This window comes from Oncorhynchus kisutch, linkage group LG10, assembly GCF_002021735.2.
Source record: "Oncorhynchus kisutch isolate 150728-3 linkage group LG10, Okis_V2, whole genome shotgun sequence".
Lineage (NCBI taxonomy): Eukaryota > Metazoa > Chordata > Actinopteri > Salmoniformes > Salmonidae > Oncorhynchus > Oncorhynchus kisutch.
In genome coordinates, this window is record NC_034183.2 from 36,569,455 (window position 1) to 36,592,276 (window position 22,822).

The following is a 22,822-nucleotide window of genomic DNA, read 5'->3' on the forward strand; positions in this document are numbered from 1 at the left end:
GGGACTAAAACTTAAGAGGGCGTGAACGATGCTGAATGGGTGTCGACAAAGAAGAGCACTCCAGTAGGTACCAAAACATTCAAAGGACATTTTCTCAAAAGTGAGGTTTCAAGTTTATCAAATAATTACTTTCCCATTATTCCTCAACTGTAGTGTATGACATACCATTTTCTAGCTCTGAGTTTGCACTTTTATCCAATGTAAAAAACACCATTTAAAATGTTGCTGCATAAGACTGAACATATTGTCCTTTTGCTTGTTTGATGGCTCTGAGGAGGTTGTAGCAGGACTTATTGTACTTGTTCATGTCCTCAGCCATAGCCTCGGGGGTTGGCTTGTAGACAAGAAGCAGGAGTTATAGAGTCATGATCTGATTTACTAAAGAGTAACAATGGTCAAGGACTTTATCGCCTAGTGGTGAAAGAGATGTGTTGATGGAAGTTGGGCATCACATGACTTAATGTCGCGGAATTAAACCAACCAGAAAAGCAGCCTCCGGATGCATGGTGTCCTGCTTCTTTATAGCCTCATACAGTTCGTTAAGTGCCAACTTGTTGTCTTTCTTGTCCTGAGATGGAATATATACAGCAGTCACGATAACAGCAGAAACTTCTCTCAGGAGGTAGAAAGGTTGGCATTTGACCATCAGGTATTCCAAGACAGGTGAACTATGGGTCGAGTCTTCCACTGCGCTAGAGTCAGCATACCATTTTCTGTTGATGAAGAGGCATACCCCCCCCCCCCCCCCCCCCCCTCTTGATTTCCCTGAATCCAATATCCTGTCCGCTCGGTGAATGGAGAATCCATCGAGTTGGATAGCAATGGGGGTTATCCTGTCTGAAAGCCATGTTTCAGAAAAGCAGAGAATATTGAAGTTACGAGAGTCCCGCAATTGGAGGTCATCCATCTTATTATCAGGTGTCTTGGCCAATAGAATGGAGGGAACAATTAATCTCGCCAGAACTCCCCCTCTCCTGCCTCTTTTTCGCATTTCCTCTTGAGTAGCCCGAAAATGGTGTCGGAACTACACAAAGAGTCATGTGCAGATGAGTCGATGTTGGAATTGAAGTTAGTAACTGCCGATCTGATGTTCAATAGTTCTTGTATAGATAATCGCGAAAAGAGTCACAAATAGCAAAGTTCGGGTCGGAACCCTCAATATGGCAGTCATACGGTACGCCGCCATGTGTGTGTGTGTGTGTGTGTGTGTGTGTGTGTGTGAGAGTTGACTGTGTGTTAGATTGGCTCAGTTATTCCCAGGATGGGAGATCAGCCCCAGGTTAACTGATTTGTCCGTTGGACCATTTGATATTACAAAGACATAATTTGCATTCTCCCACTGTTCATAATAGTGTGTTCTGATCAGATTTCCAGTCTAAGGCTGTGGGTACCTGTCACGCGCAAACACACACGCAAGTCCACTGGCACACATTCGTGGGCCCATGCACGCAAACATGCACACAGTCAAACACACACACCTGCAGCCAAAAATGTCAACCACTGGAAAAGGCCCTACCCCTGAAAACAAACTTTTCTCTCTCTCTCTCTCTCTATCGTGAGGGAAGCAAGGATGTCTTTCATCTAGCCCAGTTTAAGGATCAAAGCTTGAGACACACACACACACAGAGTCCCTTCCTGTATGACACACTAACTCATCTCCCAGTCTTGCCTTTCAGTGCAGGTGCAGGTCTGAGAAGGTCCTGTGCAGGTCATTATCCTCTGAGAAGGTATTGCGCAGGTCCTTATCCTCTGAGAACCTATAGAGATCCAATACTACACACACACATAAATAAACTAATACACCTGTATGCGCCACCTCGGCCCACTCGTCCCGCAAAAGTCCTTCTCCCTGTCCCTCAACTTCCACTTCCCATGGAGAAAGCGGTATAGCTGTACACCAGACCCCTATGATGCTCCAACCACCATACACCAGATTCTGAGACACAATATCTTGTCCATTGTTTACCTGAGATTCAGAGGTCAGAGGATCAAGATCAACATATACAGTATGTAAGCCAGTCCACATGATATGGTTCTGATGCCATACATGGGGCCCAAACCCTGGGCTGGTCTTCCAGGCCATTCTGTTACATGTCTGTGTCAACGTATTCATAAAGCTGTGTCCTCCTGTAAACGGTGAGTAAACAAGGTAAACGGGATAATGCAGTGACTGAGGGAGTGAGAAAGTGTTGGGACAGAGACTCTCCATTACTCTCTCCAGCTGGAGACAACACATACTCATTGAAGACGACCACAACAAGGTCCAAAGGCTTATTTCCATTGCGGTCCTGTTATTATTTTCTGGACTTTATAGTCATCACAACTCCCGCCTCTCTCTACATTTCATACTCTCCTCTTCCCCTGAAAGAGGCCATGCACATGGCTGTAACCACTGTGGTGGTTGGCAAATTATGTTCTTGGGCGCCCCCTTCTGGTATCATAACACCTCAGCCTATGTATCAAACACACTCAAGCAGCAGGCATCCTTTCACTTTCTCCTCTCCTCTGTGCTCATCTCCTCTCCTCCATTCCCCCGACATCACTATACTGTTCCAAGTTATTTTCTGGAAAGATGAAAGCATGAAGCACTTGGGTTTCATGTCTTCATAGCGTTGTGTGCCTACAATGGTGCGTTACAACATCACTGTGACGTTTACATTTTATGTCACAGTTATTGCATATGACGGGAGCAAGGATTTTGCACAGTGGTCGATACGGATAGCAACGACAATAGTGTGAATCGTTTCTGATTTTCTTTGACCCCAAAATGTGTCCTCTTCCACCCACCTCCACTGTAGTGTATCAGCGCCACGTTACCTCAGTCCAGTCCAGTGACCTCACTCCCAACACGGCAGTCCGGGTCCGTTCTTCATCCTGGCATCGACCCATCCGGTAACCAAACATCAGTCCGTAACAAGCTTCACCTGTTGACAAACAACAAACAGTATTCACACACTCTGAGCTGTCACTGTCCATCAGAGGGCTACTGGCTGATGGGCCTGAACGTTACAGTGGAAGACAGGTGGCCATGTTGGAAAAAGGGTCCATAGGGATGTATTTATTTCTCGTATTATGTATTCACTGGCTTTTATGGGAACACTGGTTGATAAGCGTGCCTTCCTCCTTCCTGTCTCTCCTATCATGTATTGTAATGACCAAGCTATCTATGGAGACAGCTCTTCCAGATTCAGACCATAGACTTACATATAATCCCGCTCGATCGGGGAGACACAGTCGCCTGTTCTCTAGGTTGTGTAGGTTAAGAGGGGAGAGTGACTTGGGACATCACTGTGAATTGCCCTCTTTACCTAGCTCTATGTATCCCACCATAGCCCCTTTCAATTGATATGATCCTACCTTGCTATGCTTGCAGATCCAGTGCTTGCTAAATGGCTAATGTGTGTGTTATAATATCAGTGTGTGTGAGCCAGAACTCGTCAGTTATTTGACAGCAGGTCTGGCTAGATGTGTAACTCCATTGAGCGGTATAAACATCATCTTTCAATCTCAAGTGTGATGTTTCTGCCTCAAAGGTCACTTCAGGTAAAGCATCAGAGAAGAATGCAACACAATGACAACAGCAAGTGTTACATAGGTACATCATCATCACAATGTTCCTTTCCATCTTCTCTCTCCATATCTCTCGTCCTACATCTCTCCCTTAACCTCTCTGCTCTGTCCTCGTATCGTCAGCATACAGCAGCAGCAGGCTGACTGAATGGGTCTTGGTTCCTCCCAGCTCTCCCCTGTCTCTTCCTGCCCCATTGTGACTATCCCAGTGCTTTTCCAACCTAAGCCTGGCACAGGCCTGGATTTCCAGAGCCCAAACACTGACTCTGAGCCAAAGGAAAGGGACTAGCTTCTCCGGGAAAGGGAGCTGGGTAGCAGGAGGGGTGTTAGAGCGCAACTCAAAAGGAAAACAAACCCAAATATCGGGGGGGGGGGGGGGTATTTAAATCTCTCTTATATTAACAGCAGTGCTACACGCGAGCGCTAGCGATTAGCCACACATGGGGCAGGACTTCTTAAGCCTCTCTTCATTTCCCCTGGAATCCAAGGCTTTGTATGTTTTACATGTTGACAGCAGGGATTGGACAGAAATTATTATTACTGAATTATTAGGCCTCTTGCCTTTTATTACAAATATGAGTATTGCATTTAGAAGTTACTTTGGAGATGTGGACCTGTGAACAATGACTTACAAGATGAATGTTCTGATATTTTTCCTTGGTCACAAGCTGAGACAAGATGACTTTCTGTTGACTTTACGTGATATCTTCATTTACCTACTGCAAAATATATTAATTACTTACACTGCTGTTTGAGCTATTTACAATAATACCTAATGGTCCTATGTTTTAGTAGGCCTATATGTTGATCAAATCATATTTCATTTGCCACATTCGCCGAAAACAACAAGTGCAGACCTTGATGTGAAATGCTTACTTACAAGCCCCTAACCTACAATGCTGTTCAAGAAATACAGTTAAGAAAATATTTACTAAATACACTAAAGTTATTTTTTTAATAAAAAGTAACACAATAAAAAAACAACGACGAGGATATATACAAGGGGTTCCGTTACCGAATCAATGTGTGGGGTTACAGGTTAGACGAGGTAATTTGTACATGTAAGTAGTGGTAAAGTGACTAAGCATAGATAATTAACAAAGAGTGGGGGGTCAATGTAAATAGTCCAGTTGGCCATTTGAATAATTGTTCAGCAGTCTTATGGCTTGGGGGTAGAAGCTGTTAAGAAGCCTTTTGGTCCTAGACTAGAGAGAACAGTCTATGACTTAGGTGACTGGAGTGTTTGACACTTTTTTGTGCCTTCCTCTGAAACCGACTAGTATATAGATCCTGGATGGCAGGCAGCTTGGCCCCAGTGATGTACTGGGCTGTACGCACTACCTTCTGCAGCACCTTACGGTCAGATGCTGAGCAGTTGCCATACCTCCCTATAGGCTGTCTCATCGTTGTCGGTGATCAGGGCTACTACTGTTGTGTCATCAGCAAACATAATGAGGATTTTGGAGTCATGTTTGGCCACGCAGTCATGTGTGAACAGGGAGTACACACCTCTGAGGGGCCCCAGTGTTGAGGATCAGCGTGGCAGACGTGTTGCTGCCTACCCTTACCACCTGGGGGTGGCCCGTCAGGAAGTCCAGGATACAGTTGCAAAGGGAGGTGTTTAGTCCCAGGGTACTTAGCTTAGTGATGAGCTTCGTGGACAATATGGTGTTGAAGGCTGAGCTGCAGTCAATAATCAGTATTCTCACATAGGTGTTACTTTTGTCCAGGTGGGAAAGGGCAGTGTGGAGTGTGATTGAGATTGCATCATCTGCGGATCTGTTGGGGCTGTATGCAAATTGGAGTGGGTCTAGGGTATCCTGGAGGATGCTGTTGATGTGCGCTATGACCAGCCTTTCAAAACACTTCATGGCTACTGATGTGTGTGCTACGGGGCGGTAATCATTTAAGCAGGTTACCTTCTCCTTCTTGGGCACAGGGACGATGGTGGTCTGCTTGAAACATGTAGGTATTACAGACACTGTCAGGGAGAGGTCGAAAATATCAGTGAAGACACTTGCGAGTTGGTCTGCACATGTTTTGAGTACATGTCCTGGTAATCCATCTGACCCTGCGGCTTTGTGAACGTTGACCTGTTTAAAGGTCTTGCTCACATCGTCTACCGAGAGCGTTATCACACAGTCATCAAGAACATCTGGTGCTCTCGTGCATGCTTCAGTGATGCTTGCCTTGAAGCAAGCATAAAAGGCATTTAGCTCGTCTGGTAGGCTCGCGTTACTGGGCAGCTCGCGTCTGGGTTTCCTTTTGTAGTCCGTAATAGTTTTCAAGCCCTGCCACATCTGACGAGCAGCAGAGCCGGTATAGTAGGATTCAATCTTAAAACTTCTTAGGGATCAAATCCGGTCAACGGGATCGATTTGACAACATCCGGTGAAATGGCTGAGCACCAAATTCAAATTAAATTATTAGAAATATTGAACTTTCTTACAATCATAAGTGCAATACACCAAATTAAAGCTGTACTTCTTGTTAATCCAGCCACCATGTCAGATTTCAAAAAGGCTTTACGGCAAAAGCAAACCATGCTATTATCTGAGGACAGCACCCCATCAAACAAACACAGACAATCATATTTCATCCCGCCAGGCGCGACACAAAACTCAGAAATAACGATATAATTAATGCCTTACCTTTGAAGAGCTTCTTCTGTTGGCACTCCAATATGTCCCATAAACATCACAAATGGTCCTTTTGTTCGGTTAATTCCGTCGTTCTATCTCCAAAATGTCAAATTATTTGGCGTGTTTGATCCAGAAAAACACTGGTTCCAACTCGTGCAACATGACTACAAAATATCTAATAATTTACCTGTAATCTTTGTCCAAACATTTCAAACAACTTTCCTTATACAACTTTAGGTATTTTTTTAACGGAAATAATCTATACAATTTAAGACGGGATAAAGTAAGTTCAATAGCGGATAAAAACAAAGTGGAGCGAGCTTTCAGGTCGCGGGCCCCAACCACAACAGACCCTCAATTTGATTTAAGTTTGCCTGCCACTAGGAGCGCCGCTTCTGGATGAGAATTTTCTTGTTCGCTTATGGCCTTATACAGCTCATTGAGTGCGGTCTTGGTGCCAGCATCGGTTTGTGGTGGTAAATAGACAGCTACAGAAAATATAAAACTCTCTTGGTAGATAGTGTCTCCAGCTTTTCCTGAGGTACTCTACCCCAGGGAAGCAACAGCTGTTATTGACAACTAAACACACACACCCACCCCTCGTCTTACCAGACATAGCTGTTCTGTCCTGTCGATGCATGGAAAACCCAGCCAACTGTATATTATCCATGTCATCGTTCAGCCAAGACTCTGTGAAATATACATTAAGATATTACAGTATTTAATGTCCCATTGGTAGGATAGTCTCGAATGGAGATCGTCCAGTTTATTCTCCAGTGATCTCACGTTGGTCAATAGAACGGCTGGTAGTGGTATGTTACCCACTCGCCGAAGAATTCTCACAAGGCACTCCGATCTCCGCCCCCTGTATTTTCCTCTTTTCTTCACACGAATGTCAGGGATTTGGGTCTGGTCTCAGAGAAGCAGTATATCCTTTGCTTCGGACTCATTAAAGAAAAAAAAATGCTGTTCTGATATCCAGAAGCTCTTTTCATAAGAGACAAAAGCAGCAAGATTATGTTCAAAATAAGTTACAAAATATGTGAAAACACACACAAAATGGCACATTTGTTTAGGAGCCCGTAAAACGGCAGCCAATCCCTCCGGCGCCATTATGAATTATCGATTATGAATTACTGATGTGCTATTTCAATATTTAGCTATAAGTTCAACTTATACCTTTGATGTGTTTGAACTCTAGTCATTAGCATTTATTAGCACTTAAGCTATATGGTCTATTAGTATTTAGGATGTTCTAGTAGAACTTAATTCAGGTCTGTATTGACCCAAGTATTTATTGTTAGGTCAATGTGGCATGTATTCATATGCTAATGTTCTACTTTATGTTACTTATGATGTTCATGGCCCTTTGTTAAAGAGTAGAAGCACATTTTCTTTTTATGTTTATCTGCCTATCTAAAGCCATAGGACCCATTTATGGTGTGTTCACTGTAGCCTACAGCTTTGTGTGTTGCCTTACTATTGTGTAATCTTTATGTTAAGATTTCAGTTACCTTAATAATTATTCTGTCTGTTCACAGAAACAATACTCATACAGTAAATACAGTTGTGTTTGCTCTCTGTGCTGGTACGGGTTTTTTGGTGCTAAAATAAATTGTTGAATGTTTATTGGCGTCTACACCTCACTCTCTAACCTGAGCTAAATATGCAGTCAACATCCAATCCCTCCACTACAGTCTTTTAGTAAACGGTACACTACAACTATACTCTAACCTGGTCTTACAAGCCACTACACAGTGTTTTTCTTTCACTCTATATGGTCATAAATGCAATCAATGAACATTATAGAGTAAACAGTTGTTCTCAAAAGAGCAAGTAGGTTAATTAAGAACAGATTAAATCATTACATCGAGGGCTTCCCGAGTGGCGCAGTGGTCTAAGGCACTGCATCGCAGTGCTAGATATGCCACTAAGGTTTCTGGGTTTGAGTCCAGGCTCTGTCGCAGCTGGACAGCACACAATTGTCCAGTGTTGTCTGGGTTAGGGGAGGGTTTGTCCTTGTTCCATTGCGCACTAGTGACTCGTGGTGAGTGTTCTCTGTGTCACAGAGGCTCTTCGCACTGCCAAACTGACTCTCTCTCCTCTGTTTTCATCCTCCTAGATCTATCCACTGTCTTTGACCCAGGGAACTATCAAATCCTCCTCTCCACCCTCTCAGGGCTGGGCGTTTCAGGCCCTGCAAACTCTTGGATCTGCAAACTCTTGGATTTCATCCTACCTTGCAGGCCACTCCTACCAGGTGATGTGGAGGGGATCTGTGTCTGCACCACATACTCTCACTACTGGTGTCCCCCAGGGGTCGGTTCTAGACAATCTTCATCTCTCTATACACCAAGTCACTCGGTTCATCATATCCTGACATGGTCTCTCCGATCATTGCTATGTGGATGACACACAACTACTTTTCTCCTTCCCCCCTTCTGACACCCAAGTGGCAACACGGATCTCTGTGTGCCTGGCAGATATCTCAGCTTGGATGTCAGCCCACCACCTCAAGCTCAACAAGACAGCGCTACTCTTCCTCCCTAGGCAGGCCTGCCCGCTCAAAGACCTTTCCATCACAGTTGACAACTCCACAGTGTCGCCCTCCCAGAGTGCAAAGCACATTGGCGTGACCCAGGAAAACACCCTGTCGTTCTCTGCAAACATCAAAGCAGTGACTCGCTCCTGCAGGTTCGTGCTCTATAACATCCGTTGAGTGAGACCCTACCTCAAACAGGAAGCAGTGCAGGTCCTAATCCAGGTAATTGTCATCTCCCGTCTGGACTACTGCAACTCGCTGTTGGCTGGGCTCCCCGATTGTACCATAAAACTCCTGCAATTTATCCAGAACCTTGCAGCATGCCTGGCTTTCACCCTTCCCAAGTTCTCACACTCCTCCGCACACTCCACTGGATTCCAGTCAAAGCGCACATTCACTACAACAGGGTAGTAGGAGCGAGTGTGGAGACCCTACACTATAAGACACTCTTACGGACAGTTGTGGCTGCTTCACGTGATGTATTGTTGTCTCTACCTTCTTGCCCTTTGTGCTGTTGTCTGTGCCCAATTATGTTTGTACCATGTTTTGTGCTGCTACCATGTTGGGCTGCTGCCATGTTGTGTTGCTACAGTACCAGGTTGTTGTCATGTTGTGTTGCTACCATGCTATGTTGTCATGTGTTGCTGCCATGCTATGTTGTCATCTTAGGTCTCTCTTGTTGTAATGTTTTTTCCTATATTTTTTAAATATGTTTTTTATCCCAGCCCCCATCCCCGCAGGAGGCCTTTTTCCTTTTGGTAGGCCATCATTGTAAATAAGAATGTGTTCTTCACCGACTTGCCTAGTTACATAAAGGTTCAATAAAATACAAATCAAAGACCATGGTGCTTGCCTACGGAGCAGCAAGAGGATCTGCCCCTCCCTACCTTTAGGCGATGCACTCTGTTCTGCCACATCTGGTCTCTTGGCCCGTTACAGGCACAGCAACACTACATGCAGTGTCATATGGGGTCTCAAACACCTCTAAAATATTAACCTTGGATGGTAAAATGAGCAATATGGCCTTTACAACACTCTGTTATAGGGCACAGTCCCCGGCCCCCTAGCATTTCACCAAAACCATTCCCTGTCCTTTGAGCTAGACTCTTCGTGAACAATCATTAGCCTTGTTTAACAATGTTTTTGTTCCATTATTTCAACACATTTAATTGAGGTCTATCTGTTGTTCAATCAACAGTACCAGTCGAAGGTTTGGCACACCTACTCCTTCAAGGGTTTTTCTTGATTTTTTACTTCTTTCTACATTGTAGAATTATAGTGAAGAGATCGAAATGATGAAATGACACATATGGAATCATACAGTAAGCAAAAAAGTGTTAAATCAAAATATATTTTATATTTGAGATTTTTCAAAGTAGCCCCCTTTGCCCTGATGACAACTTTTCACACTCTTGGCATTCTTTCAACCAGCTTCATGATGAATGCTGAGCACTTGTTGGCTGCTTTTCCTTCACTTTGCCGTCCAACTCATCCCAAACCATCTCAATTGGGTTGAGGTCAGGTGATTGTGAAGGCCAGGTCATCTGATGCAGCACTCAATCACTCTCCTTGGTCATATAGCCCATACACAGCCTGGAGATGTGTTTTGGGGTCATTGTCCTGTTGAAAACAAATGATAGTCCCACAAAGTGCAAGTTGGGATGGCGTATCACTGCAGAATGATGTGGTAGCCATGCTGGTTAAGTGTTCCTTGAATTCTAAACAAATCACAGTGTCACCAGCAAAGCACCCCCACACCACCTCCGCCATGCTTCACGGTGGGAACCACACATGCAGAGATCATCTGTTCACCTACTCTGCGTCTCACAAAGACACGCCGGTTGGAACCAAAAATCTCAAATTTGGACTCATCAGACCAAAGGACAGTTTTCCACTGGTCTAAGGTTAATTTCTCGTGTTTCTTGGCCTAAGCAAGTCTCTTCTTATTATTGGTGTCCTTTAGTAGTGGTTTCTTTGCAGGAATTTTAGCACGAAGGCCTGATTTACACAGCCTCCTCTGAACAGTTGATGTTGAGATGTGTCTGTTACTTGAACTCTGTGAAGAATTTATTTGGGCTGCAGTCCGATGTGCAGTTAACTCTAATGAACGTATCCTCTGCAGCAGAGGTAACTCTTGGTTTTCTTTTCCTGTGGCGGTCCTCATGAGAGCCAGTTTCATCATAGCGCTTAATGGTTTTTGCGACTGCACTTGAAGAAACTTTCAAAGTTCTTGAAATGTTCCATATTGACTGACCTTCATGTCTTAAAGTAATGATGGACTGTCGTTTCTCTTTGCTTATTTGAGCTGCTCTTGCCATTAAATGGACTTGGTCTTTTACCAAATTGTGCATTCTAGTTTCTTTATTTCTATTTCTTTGTGTTTGGCCGGGTGAGGTTCTCAATCAGAGGTAGCTATCTATCGTTGTCTCTGATTGAGAATCATACTTAGGCAGCTTTTTCCCACCTGTGTTTTGTGGGTAGTTGTTTTCTGTTTTGTGTTTCTGCACCAGACAGAACTGTTTCGTTTTGTTCCACTTTGTTATTTTGTTTCAGTGTTAAGTTTGAATAAATAATCATGAACAAGTACCACACTGCGCTTTGGTCCTCTTCTTCAGACGAGCGTTATACAAATAGGGCTATCTTCTGTACACCAACCCTTCCTTGTCACAACACAACTGGTTGGCTCAAACACAATAAGAAGGAAATAAATTCCACAAATTAACTTTAACAGGGCACACCTGTTAATTGAAATGCATTCCAGGTGACTACCTCATGAAGCTGGTTGAGAGAATGCCAAGAGTGTGCAAAGCTGTCATCAAGGCAAAGTGTGGCTACTTTGAATAATCTCAGATATAAAATATATACTTTGACTTGTTTAACACTTTTTTTGGTTACTACATGATTCTGTGTTTAATAGTATTGATGTCTTCACTATTAAATTGGAAAATAAAGAAAAACCCTGGAATGAGTATGTGTGTTCAAACTTTTGACTGGTACTGTATATAGAGCCAACAATCCATCCACACAGCCCAGACCCAGGTATTAGTATTGGTTATGACAAAACAGTACACAGTCTCATACATAGGAGTGCTCTCTGACATTGATAAATTCTCTCTCTCATTTGATGCAGACCCTGGGATCTGAACTACAGTGAGACCGGGGAAGGGAGGCTGAGGAGGAGAGTAATATTTACAATGAGCTCTTCCTCTCGCTGGCCAGGGGCCCATGGGAAAAAAATATGAAAGACAAAGAATGAACAATAGAGGGTTTTAGGGTTTGAGCTACGGTGCCAACACGGTATGTCCCATGGGAGACAGGGAGGGTTTGATTGGAGGGGCGGGGTTCTCTAGACCTGGTTTTATGGGGGGGGGGGGGGGGGGGGGGATAACTTCACTGGCCCTCTAGTGCACACCTGGAAAATAAATATGCCTGAGCGGGGATTTTAAGCAGAAATGTGCACTTTTGAGACTATTCCATTGGCTCAATTGTACCGTGTAAACCCAAATCAAGCACAGCACAAGTATTTGAAAGAGTGTGACATATGTATTTGACCGAGGTCTGCCAGCAACTTTCTGAAGTGTCAACGATACTCAAAATCAAAGGTAATATTCTTGAATGCTCCAAAGCAAATAGCTAACACCAGACACAGTTGAAAGTGGAAATATTAAATGATCTTTGCCATTAGTGAATAGGGTCAAGTTTTAATTATATTTTGCTGACACCCTACAGTCAAATTTTGGCACGAGTAGAGTAGCTTTCAGTGGAGGCTCCTCAGAAGAGGAAGGGGATGACCATCCTCCTCAGTGAATTTCATAGAAGTACAAATAGTGAAACATTACAAACGTTACCCTTTAAAGATAAAACTATACTAACTATATTAACATCACCAAATAATTGATTAAAACACACTGTGTTCTGGGGCGGCAGGGTAGCCTAGTGGTTAGAGCGTTGGACTAGTAACCGGAAGGTTGCAAATTCAAATCCCCGAGCTGACAAGGTACAAATCTGTCGTTCTGCCCCTGAACAGGCAGTTAACCCACTGTTCCTAGGCCGTCATTGAAAATAAGAATTTGTTCTTAACTGACTTGCCTAGTTAAAAAAACAAAACAAGTTTTTTAAAAACTGTTTAGCAATAAAGGATGTCTACAGTAGCCTTAACAGCACTCTGTAGGGTGGCACCATGGTGTAGCCTAAGTCCAGCTAGTTTCCATCCTCCTCTGGGTACATCGACTTCAATACAAAACACAGAAGGCACTTGGTTCTCACCCCTCCCATAGACTTACACAGTAGTTATGACAACTTTCGGAGGATGTACACCACCTGATCAGCTATTACAGCATGAACTGACATCTTGTCCTCCCAATCATAGGATCAGAGAATTAATCTAGTAGTGAAAGCATAAGCTTCAGCTAGCGAATACTGCAGTGCATAAAATGTGGTGAGTAGTTGACTCAAAGAGAGAGAAAGAAAATAATAGAACAGTTTTGAACAAATTAATTTCTTAAATGGAGAATCAAGAGAGAACTAGCTATATTTTGTATTTTTTTTAAACTTTCACTTCCTTAGCTAGCGAATGCAGTTTAGCCAACTCAAAAACTCGGCTCAAACAGAGAGGGATGCTATGTTAGCTAGCTGGCTATGGCTATTGTCACGATCGTTGTCAGACTCACTAAACACATACTTCGTTTGTAAATTATGTCTGTTATGTTGGAGTGTGCCCCTGGCTATCCGTAAATTTTAAAAACAAGAAAATGGTGCCGTCTGGTTTGCTTAATATAAGGACTATTTATATTTTTGCAATTTATTTTACTTTTGATACTTAATTATATTTCAAATCAAATACATTTACTTTTTAGACTCAAGTAGGATTTTACTGGGGACTTTCAATTTTACTTGAGTAATTTTCTATTAAGGTATCTTTACTTTTACTCAAGTATGACAATTGGGTACTTTTTCCACCTCTAATGCACACTTGGAGCTCTGAGCGCTGATAGTACCAACATATTTATCTCACTAAATTGTCCAAGGCATGGCAGAGTGTTTATTCGGATTTACACATCACCTTGCAAGCCAACATAATATGATTTACAGGCCTGATGTGGCCTGTAAACCATGTGTTTCAAGGCATTGGATTACACTATCAGATAAAAAGGTTGAGATTTGTTCCTAAAGGAGTACAAATACCCTCTCTTCCTCTGGGGAACCTATATTTTACAATTAGCCAGGGTTAATGTGATAATGGAGGATCAAACTGAGATTTGGGCGGGTGGTTTAGCGACTACGCCATCTCTCTGGTGCTTTGGCCCAGGTCCAGGCACAGCACGTTGCAGAGTGTTAGTGGATACTTTGAGATCTGGCTCTGGGCTCAGCAGGGGATATCTGTCTAGGTAAACATCTAACTTAGGGTAACGACTCTGGAGGATGTGGGCACTCAGCCCCATCGGCTGAGTAGGCTAATGTAGCCCTTTGCCAAGAAGAGAAAATAACGGTGAAATATCACCCATACCGACTGGACTGGTGCTCCTTCCTGAACTTGATGAGGGGTTTTGGTGCTTTGTCCAGAGGGAGTCATAATGGGTTATTTTTTTTCTAACAAGTTAGAGTTCTGAGGGATTCGCATGCAAGGCGTGGCTGCCTGGCGGCCGAGGATTCTAGGGTAAATCCAACACCAAGTCCCAGTTGTCCATTTCACACGCCATTGGGTTTCATGACCACTTACAGTAGACACACCATCCAGCTCCTGTTTTCCCAGACCCCAGGCACGACCCTGAGAACTTTCCTACGACACAGAAAGATTCACCATGAACAATTCTACTACACAGAAACATTCACGATGAACAATTATAATAAACAGAAACATTCAGCATGTAGAATTATATTACACAAAAACATTCAACTACACATAAATATTCAGCATGAACCATTCTACTGCATAGACACATTTAACATTCTAGTACACAGTAATATAGAGCATGGAACATTTTTACGGTGAACAACACTCACAAATGGATATACATTTACTCTACTTTATATAATACTCTACAATTCCCGCAAAACAAAGCATAGCCTAGTTTTTAAATGTGTTTCTCTAATTTCAAATGATCTTAAATTGCTTTACTAAGCCAATACACATAGCAAACACAGACAAAATCAATAGCCGTCTCTATACTGTAAGTGGTTGAGTTATTCTTTCCCCATCAGAAAACCAACCATGTCCAAACAGTCCAGATGTGTCAATCTCAGCCAGTCTCCCTGGAAGTGTTGCGTAATGGTAGGATGTTTGCTGTGCAGTAGGTTCCTAGGCAAATCTGTGTGGACTAGCCAGCACAAGTAGATGTTTGAGTTTTATATCACTTACATCCCTTCCTACAAGGAAAAGAAAAAGGTTGCCATCCCAAGGTTTGGTTTGGACTCTTTGTTTTGAGACCCAGCGAGACCCAGTCAAGATGAACTAATAAGAAACAATGGCTTTAGAAGGAAAAATACAGGCACACACTTGCAGTGTGCTTGGCAGGCACAGAACTCTAATATGGCAATATTAGCAGCCGAAAAGCCTATTTTACTGTCAATAATTTACAGTTCAATCAAGACGATAGGGATACTATTCTCAAAGAAACAATTAACAACTTGCTGGTGCCTTGGTGGAAGAGTGGGGTAGCATCTCACAGCAAGAACTTGCAAATTTGCTGCAGTCCATGAGGAGGAGATGCACTGCAGTACTTAATGCAGCTGGTGGCCACACCAGATACTGACTGTTACTTTTGATTTTGACCCTCCCTTTGTTCAGGGACACATTATTCAATTTCTGTTAGTCACATTTCTGTGGAACCTGTTCTGTTTATGTCTCAGTTGTTGAATCTTATGTTCATACAAATATTTACACATGTTAAGTTTGCTGAAAATAAACAAAGTTGACAGTGAGAGGGCGTTTCTTTTTTTGCTGAATTTATATATACACACATATATACACACACATAGTACCAGTCAAACATTTGGACACACCTACTCATTGCAGTGTTTTCTTTATTTTTACTATTTTCTACATTGTAGTGAATAGTGAAGACATCAAAAACGTGAAATAATGAATATGGAATCATGTAATAACCAAAAAAGTGTTAAACAAATCAAAATATATTTTATATTTATGATTCTTCAAAGTAGCCACCATTTGCCTTGATGACACTCTTGGCATTGTCTCAACCAGCTTCATGATAAATGCTTTTCCATTAGTCTTGAAGGTGATTAAATCTAACCTTTAATTAAAGTAAAATAATTGAAAGAAAAAATCAATCATAAAACTAATATTCTTCTCAATATATGTGTGCCACAATTATTGCCAACCCTTCATTCAATACTTTGTGCAACCTCCCTTTGCCAAGAGTCTTCTCATATAATATGTAATGAGGTTGGAGAACACATGGCAAGGAATCTGAGACCACTCCTCCATACAGAATCTCTCCAGATCCTTCAGATACCGAGCTCAGCTCATCCCACATGTTTTCTATGGGGTTTAGGTCAGGGGACTAGGCAAAACCTTGATTCTGTGGTCAGTGAACTATTTTTGTGTTGATTTTGAGGTGTGCTTGGATCATTGTCCTGCTGGAAGATCCAAACACGGCCCAGCTTAAGCTTCCTAGCAGAGGCAGTCAGGTTTTGATTTAATATCTGCTGATATTTGATGGAGTCCATGATACCATATATCCTAACAAGTTGTCCCGGGCCTTTGGAAGAAAAACGGCCCCACAACGTCAAAGATCCACCACCATACTTCACCGTGGGGAGGAGTTACTTTTCTGCATTGGCTATCTTTCTGTCTACGCCAAACCCAACTCTGGTGGGCACTTGAGTTTGTTATTTGATGACAACAAATACTTTTTTATGGCAACCCTGCCAAACAACTTGTGGTTATGTAGGTGGCGTCTGATTGTAGATTTGGAGACTTTCTGACACCAAGACCCAACTATCGTCTGCAATTCTCCAGCTGTGATCCTTTTCCGCCACTCTAACCATCCTCCTCACTGTGCATGGGATCAATGTAGACACACGTTAACAATCAGCCCGCAAGAGGACATCTCCAGTTGTTTTAAACTTCTTAATTATTGCCCTGATAGTGGAAAATGTGCATTTTCAACCGTTGAGCTATTTTCTTATGGCCATTTCCTGATTTGTACAACTCAACAACCTTTTGTCACACATCCTTACTGTAGTCTCAGGTCTTTTCCATAGTGATGGATGACTATGGAAACTTGGCCTGTGTGTCACCTCATATTTATACCCCAGTGAAACAGGAAGCCATGGCTTAACACTTAAGTGTTCCTAATCACTCAGGTGAACTTAAAGATGTGAAATATGAATGGGAATATACTTCAGTTAGATTTTAATTCATAAGAATTTCTAGGGGTGCCAATAATTGTGGCACACATGTTTCGGGGGAAAAATATTTATTTAAAATGTATTTCTTTCAATCATTTTGCTTAATTTAAAAGGTCAGATTTTTGTGAATATTTTGAATGAAAGATGAAGAGGATAAACCCCCCCCAAAAAAATAAATTCACAACCTGTTTTGCTCGTATTTACCAAGGGTGCCAATATTAGGAGGGCAATGTCGACAGGCGTGTGCCTATCCAAATCATGTCCAATCAATTGAATGTACCACAGGTGGACTCCAATAAAATTTTTGAAATATCTCAATGATGATCAATGGAAACAGGATGCACCTGAGCTCAATTGAGTCTCATAGCAAAGGGTCTGAATACTTATGTAAATAAGGTATTTCTGTTTTAATACATTTTAAATCAATTCTAAAAACCTGTTTTTGGCTTTGTCGTTCTGGGGTATTGTGTGTAGATTGCTGAGGATTTGTATTTATTTAATCCATTTTTGAATAAGGCTGTAATGTAACAAAATGTGGAAAAAGTCAAGGGGTCTGAATACTTTCCCAAAAGCACTTTATATATATATTATTTATTTTAAAATGTATTAAATGTTTTTTCCCCCTCATCAATCTACACACAATACCCCATAATGACAAAGCTAAAACAGTGTAGATGTTTATCCTCATAAAATAAAAAAATTAAATATCACATTTACAAAAGTATTCAGACCCTTTACTCAGTACATTGTTGAAGGACCTTTGGCAGCGATTACAGACAAGTCTTCTTGGGTATGACGCTACAAGCTCGGCACACCTGTATTTGGGAAGTTTCTCCCATTCTTCTCTGCAGATCCTTCCAAGCTCTGTCAGGTTGGATGGGGAGCGGCGCTGCACAGATAACTTCAAGGTCTCTCCAGAAATGTTCTATCGGGTTCAAGTCTGAGCTCTGGTTGGGCCACTCAAGGACATTCAGAGACTTGTCCTGAAGCCACTCCTGCGTTGTCTTGGCTGTGTGCTTAGGGTCGTTGTCCTGTTGGAAGGTGAACCTTCGCCCCCAGTCTGAGGTCCCAAGCGCTCTGGAGAATGTTTTCATCAAGGATCTCTCTGTACTTTGCTCCGTTCATCTTTGCCTCGATCCTGACCAGTCTCCCAGTCTCTGTTGCTGACCAACATCCCCACAGCATGATCCTGCCACCACCATGATTCACCATAGGGATGGTGCCAGGTTTCTTCCAGATGTGACGCTTGGCATTCAGGCCAAAGAGTTCAAACTTGGTTTCATCTGACCAGAGAATCTAATTTCTCATGTCTCAGAGTTACCATCGGGTTCTTGGTCACCTCCCTGACCAAGGCCTTTCTCCACGGATTGCTCAGTTCGGTGGTTCCAAACTTCTTCCATTTAATAATGATGAAGGCCACTGAGTTTTTGGAGGACCTTCAATGCTGCAGACATTTTTGAGTACCCTTCCCCAGATCTGTGCCTCGACACACTCCTGTCTCAGAGCTATATGGACAATTGCTTCGACCTCATGGCTTGGTTTTTCCTCTGACGTGCATTGTCAAATGTAGGACCTTATGTAGACAGGTGTGTGCCTTTCCAAATCATGTCCAATCAATTGAATTTACCACAGGTGGACTCAACATCTGAAGGATGATCAATGGAAACAGGATGTATCTGAGCTCAATTTCAAATGGGGTGTATTGTGTGTAGATTGATTTAATCCAATTTAGAATAAGGCTGTAACATAACAAAATACTGAAAAAGTTAGGTCTGAACACTTTCCAAATGCACTAAATATTAGTACCAGTCAAACGTTTGGACACCTAATTAAAGTGTTTTTCTTCATTTTATACATTGTAGAATAATAGTGAAGACATCAAAACTATGAAAAAACACACATGGAATCATGTAGAAACCAAAAATGTGTTAAAAAAATCTTCAAAGTAGGTTTGGGATGAGTTGGACCGCAGAGTGAAGGAAAAGCAGCCAACAAGTGCTCAGCATATGTGGGAACTCCAAGACTGTTGGAAAAACATTCCAGGTGAAGCTGGTTGAGTGAATGCCAAGTGTGTGCAAAGCTGTCATCAAGGCAAAGGGTGGCTACTTTGAAGAATCTCAAAACTATTTTGATTTGTTTAACACTTTTTTGGTTACTACATGATTTCATGTGTTATTTCATAGTTTATATCTTCACTATTATTCTATAATGTAGAAAATAGTATAAAGAAAAACCCTTCAATCAGTAGGTGTGTCCAAACTTTTGACTGGTACTGTATATACTGAACAAAAATATAAGTGCAACATGTAAAGTGTTAGTCCCATTGTTTCATGTGCTGAAATAAAAGATCCCAGAAAATGTCCATACGTGCAAAAGCTTATTCCTCTAAAATGTTGAGCACAAATTTGTTTACATCCCTGTTAGTAAGAATATATAATTTTCAAAGATAAACCATACACCTGACACGTGTGGCATATTAAAGAGCTGATTCGACAGCATGATCATTACACAGGTACGCCTTGTGCTGGGGACAATAAAAGGAAAGTCTAAAATGTGCAGTTTTGTCACACAACACAATCCCACAGATGTCTCAAGTTGAGGGAGCGTACAACTGCCTGCAGGAATGTCCACCAGAGCTGTTGCCAGAAAATGTTATGTTTGTTTCTCTACCATAAGAAGCCACAATGTCATTTTAGAGAATGTGTCAGTACCTCCAACCGGCCTCACAACCGCAGACCATGAATAACCACTACAGCCCAGGAACTCCACATCCAGCTTCTTCACCTGTGGGACCATCTGAGGATGTGCTGAGGTGTATTTCTGTCTGTAATAAAGCCCTTTTGTGGGGAAAAACCATTTCTGATTGGCTGGGTCTGGCTCCCCAGTGGGTGGGCCTGGCTCCCAAGTATACCGTGGGCTTATACCCTCCCAGGCTCACCCATAGCTGCACCCATGCCCAGTCGTGTGAAATCCATCGATTAGAGCATAATTAATATATTGATATTGGACTGATTCCCTTACAGGAACTGTTTATATTTTTGTTCAGTACACACACACACACACACACACACACACACACACACACACACACACACACAGTGTACAAAATATTAGGAACACCTTATTAATATTGATTTGCACCCCCTTTTCCCCTCAGAACAGACTCAATTCGTCAGGGCATTTTTGTACAAGGTGTCAAAAGATTTCCACAGGGATGCACAGTTGTTAAGTTCTTGATACACATGGGAAACTGTTGAGCGTGAAAAACCCAGCAGCGTTGCAGATCTTGACACACTCAAACCGGTGCGCCTGGCACCTAGTACCATCCCCTGTTCAAGGACACAAATATTTTTGTCTTGCCCATTCACCCTCTTGATGGCACACATACACAATCCATGTATCAAGGATTAAAAATCCTCTTTAACCTGTTTTCTCCCGTTCATCTAATCTGATTGACGTTGAATTAACAGGTGACATCAATTAGGGATCATAGCATTCACCTGGTCAGTCTACATCATGGATAGAGCAGGTGTTTCTAATGTTTTGTACGCTCAGCAGTGCAATGCATTTTAGCTACAGTGTTTTGAGTAACAATCCACACCATACCAAATTGTACTCACTCAAGCCAGCTCCTGCGCTGATGGCTCTGATGCTCCGAGGGGGCTGCAAAGGTGAGTGCGTGATGACATCATCACCGACTGGGCGTTGCAGGAAGTGACAAACAAAGTTGATATCTGAAAAGGTTAGCTGGAATATTTAAGTCAACAGCTGCATTGTAAGTTACCCTATGTTATCTATTTTACAAAATATTGTGACACATGAAAGCTTTATTTTACCATTGGATTGGATTCACGGTCTTAGTTCGTCTCACTTTGCAGAATTCTCCGATGATTGTTTACATTTCCGTTATCAAAGCTAGCCTGCTGGCTTGCATGCTACTAACGTTAGTCAGCTAACACAGTTCCAACTTCCAATTTACTGTTCATATCGTTACTATGTATGTTTGTCTGATGGTCTAAGTATGTGTATAAGTAATTATATTGGTCTGGCAGCGAACGCACTTGAGAAATGTTTTAAGTATTAGTTGCGCTAGCTAACTACTGCTAGCGCTGTCTGTGTCAACTGACATGTCCCTAAAAAACAACCTCGCTTGCTCACCTTTCTTGACATGCGCACAGGTATCGCATCAAGGGGTCATTGACCACACAGAATCTACATTCCTACCTGGGACGGTCTTGCCAAAGATAATTACACATTTATGAACGATGTGGTCTTGCTTACTGCTTTCCTTGGTTTATTCGGTACTACTGTACTGTAGCGCAGGGCTAGGCCTGTGTAAGGCCAGTCTCATGAAATATATACGGTGTTTATATGTGTAAATTTGACTACGCAGAGGCAGATGTAGAGGAGTTCTGTAGGATATAATGGAAACCATGGCCTGTCAAACTAATAGCCTTTGCCTCTTGTTTTGTTTGATTGATGGTAGGCGACTAAACTCAACTCCACAATGGGCAGTGGTGTAGTGCTATTTTTGTAGGTGAGGGATCGTAATAATAATTTTTTTAAAAAGGTAATCAAAGTTTGTACCAACGTATTTAGCCAATTGAATAGCCAGCCTATCATTATAGAATATGTATGAAATGCATCCACCAATTGCGATATCTGCCTATGCCATATTTATATATATATATATAAGGTTATATTTCTAACACCCTCAACACCAACTTATTTCAAAATAGGCCATCATCACTGTCAGTTGTGAGTGATAATTCTTCACGTTTTACCGGTGAAACGTTCAAACTGCATCTCCATGTCAATCACTTGATTTATCACAATCAGTTTCATGGTAATATGCATTTAGATCTTTTTGAATAAGCGCAGATGCTGTTAACAAACTATTAGCATTAATTGTATATTGTTTTAATCAAAGCATAAATTCTGCCTGGTTGTGCGCTCTGAGTTTTGGCGCATGATCATTTTTGGGGGAATATTCAGCTTCAGCTAGCCATCCTGAAATCTCATTTAGAAATGAGGTGTTTTTGGTGTCACAGTAAACTTATAGGCCTATTATGCTAATGTTTTGAGGAATGCAAATTAATTATGTGTTCTTCCGAGACATTGATTCAGCGTTGATATAACTTTACTAAATTTGTTTTTGTAACATATTTTCTGTGGAAATTGTTCAAATTTGTCCTTTTTCATACAGTTTTATGGTTTGTTAAACTTTTAAGTCAATGGTTTTTGTTTGGCTTACATTTTAAAGTGAACTGAGTCTAAGCATAATTTTGTTACCATGGAATTGCACTACAGCAGCATATTGCTGATATAAGGTCAGTGTCTTGAAACTATGCAGATGATTGTTACCTTAGTGCTTCAGTCCCCTTGGATACATTTTTTCCCATTGCTTTATCAGACCTTTGATCTCAATGAGACTTTGCAATAGCCTACATTTTGTGTAAGCTTCTTGTATGATTTTTAATCTTTGACATCACCAAAATGATGTAGGCCTAAGTGTTGCAGATAAGCAAGCGCTGTCTTTAATTTATATATTTTTTTGTGTGTCAGGTCAGTGTTGAGGGGGTCATGTTATTGGTAGAGAAACATTACCCCCTACTGTGTTACCCTCAGAGGTGAAAGGTCAGCGCATAGATGTTGATGTGTGTGTATCCTCAAATACTGCACACGGGTGTGCTGT

At 42.0% G+C, this 22,822-nt stretch overlaps 1 protein-coding gene and 1 long non-coding RNA gene across 11 annotated transcripts in view; one reads left to right on the forward strand and one right to left on the reverse strand.

The window, feature by feature from the left end:
- Positions 1–2,621: 2,621 nt before the first annotated feature.
- On the reverse strand, positions 2,622–22,696 carry LOC109898098 (uncharacterized). Of its 2 annotated transcripts, XR_004211217.1 has the most exons (4): positions 20,964–22,696; positions 20,748–20,861; positions 14,474–14,533; positions 2,622–2,924 (listed from the first exon to the last, which is right to left on the reverse strand). It is a non-coding gene; the product is annotated as an uncharacterized LOC109898098 (long non-coding RNA). The 2 variants fall into 2 exon arrangements; XR_004211216.1 differs by lacking the exon at positions 2,622–2,924 and having other exon boundaries at positions 12,294–14,533.
- Positions 20,692–22,822, forward strand: part of LOC109898093 (exocyst complex component 2) — a 101,195-nt gene continuing 99,064 nt past the window's right edge. For 3 of the 9 annotated variants that reach the window (XM_020492884.2, XM_020492887.2, XM_020492888.2), the window contains exon 1: positions 20,820–20,902. The gene's annotated coding sequence lies outside the window, so the exon portion shown is untranslated. The other 6 variants (XM_020492885.2, XM_031833603.1, XM_031833604.1 and 3 more) reach the window with 5 other exon arrangements.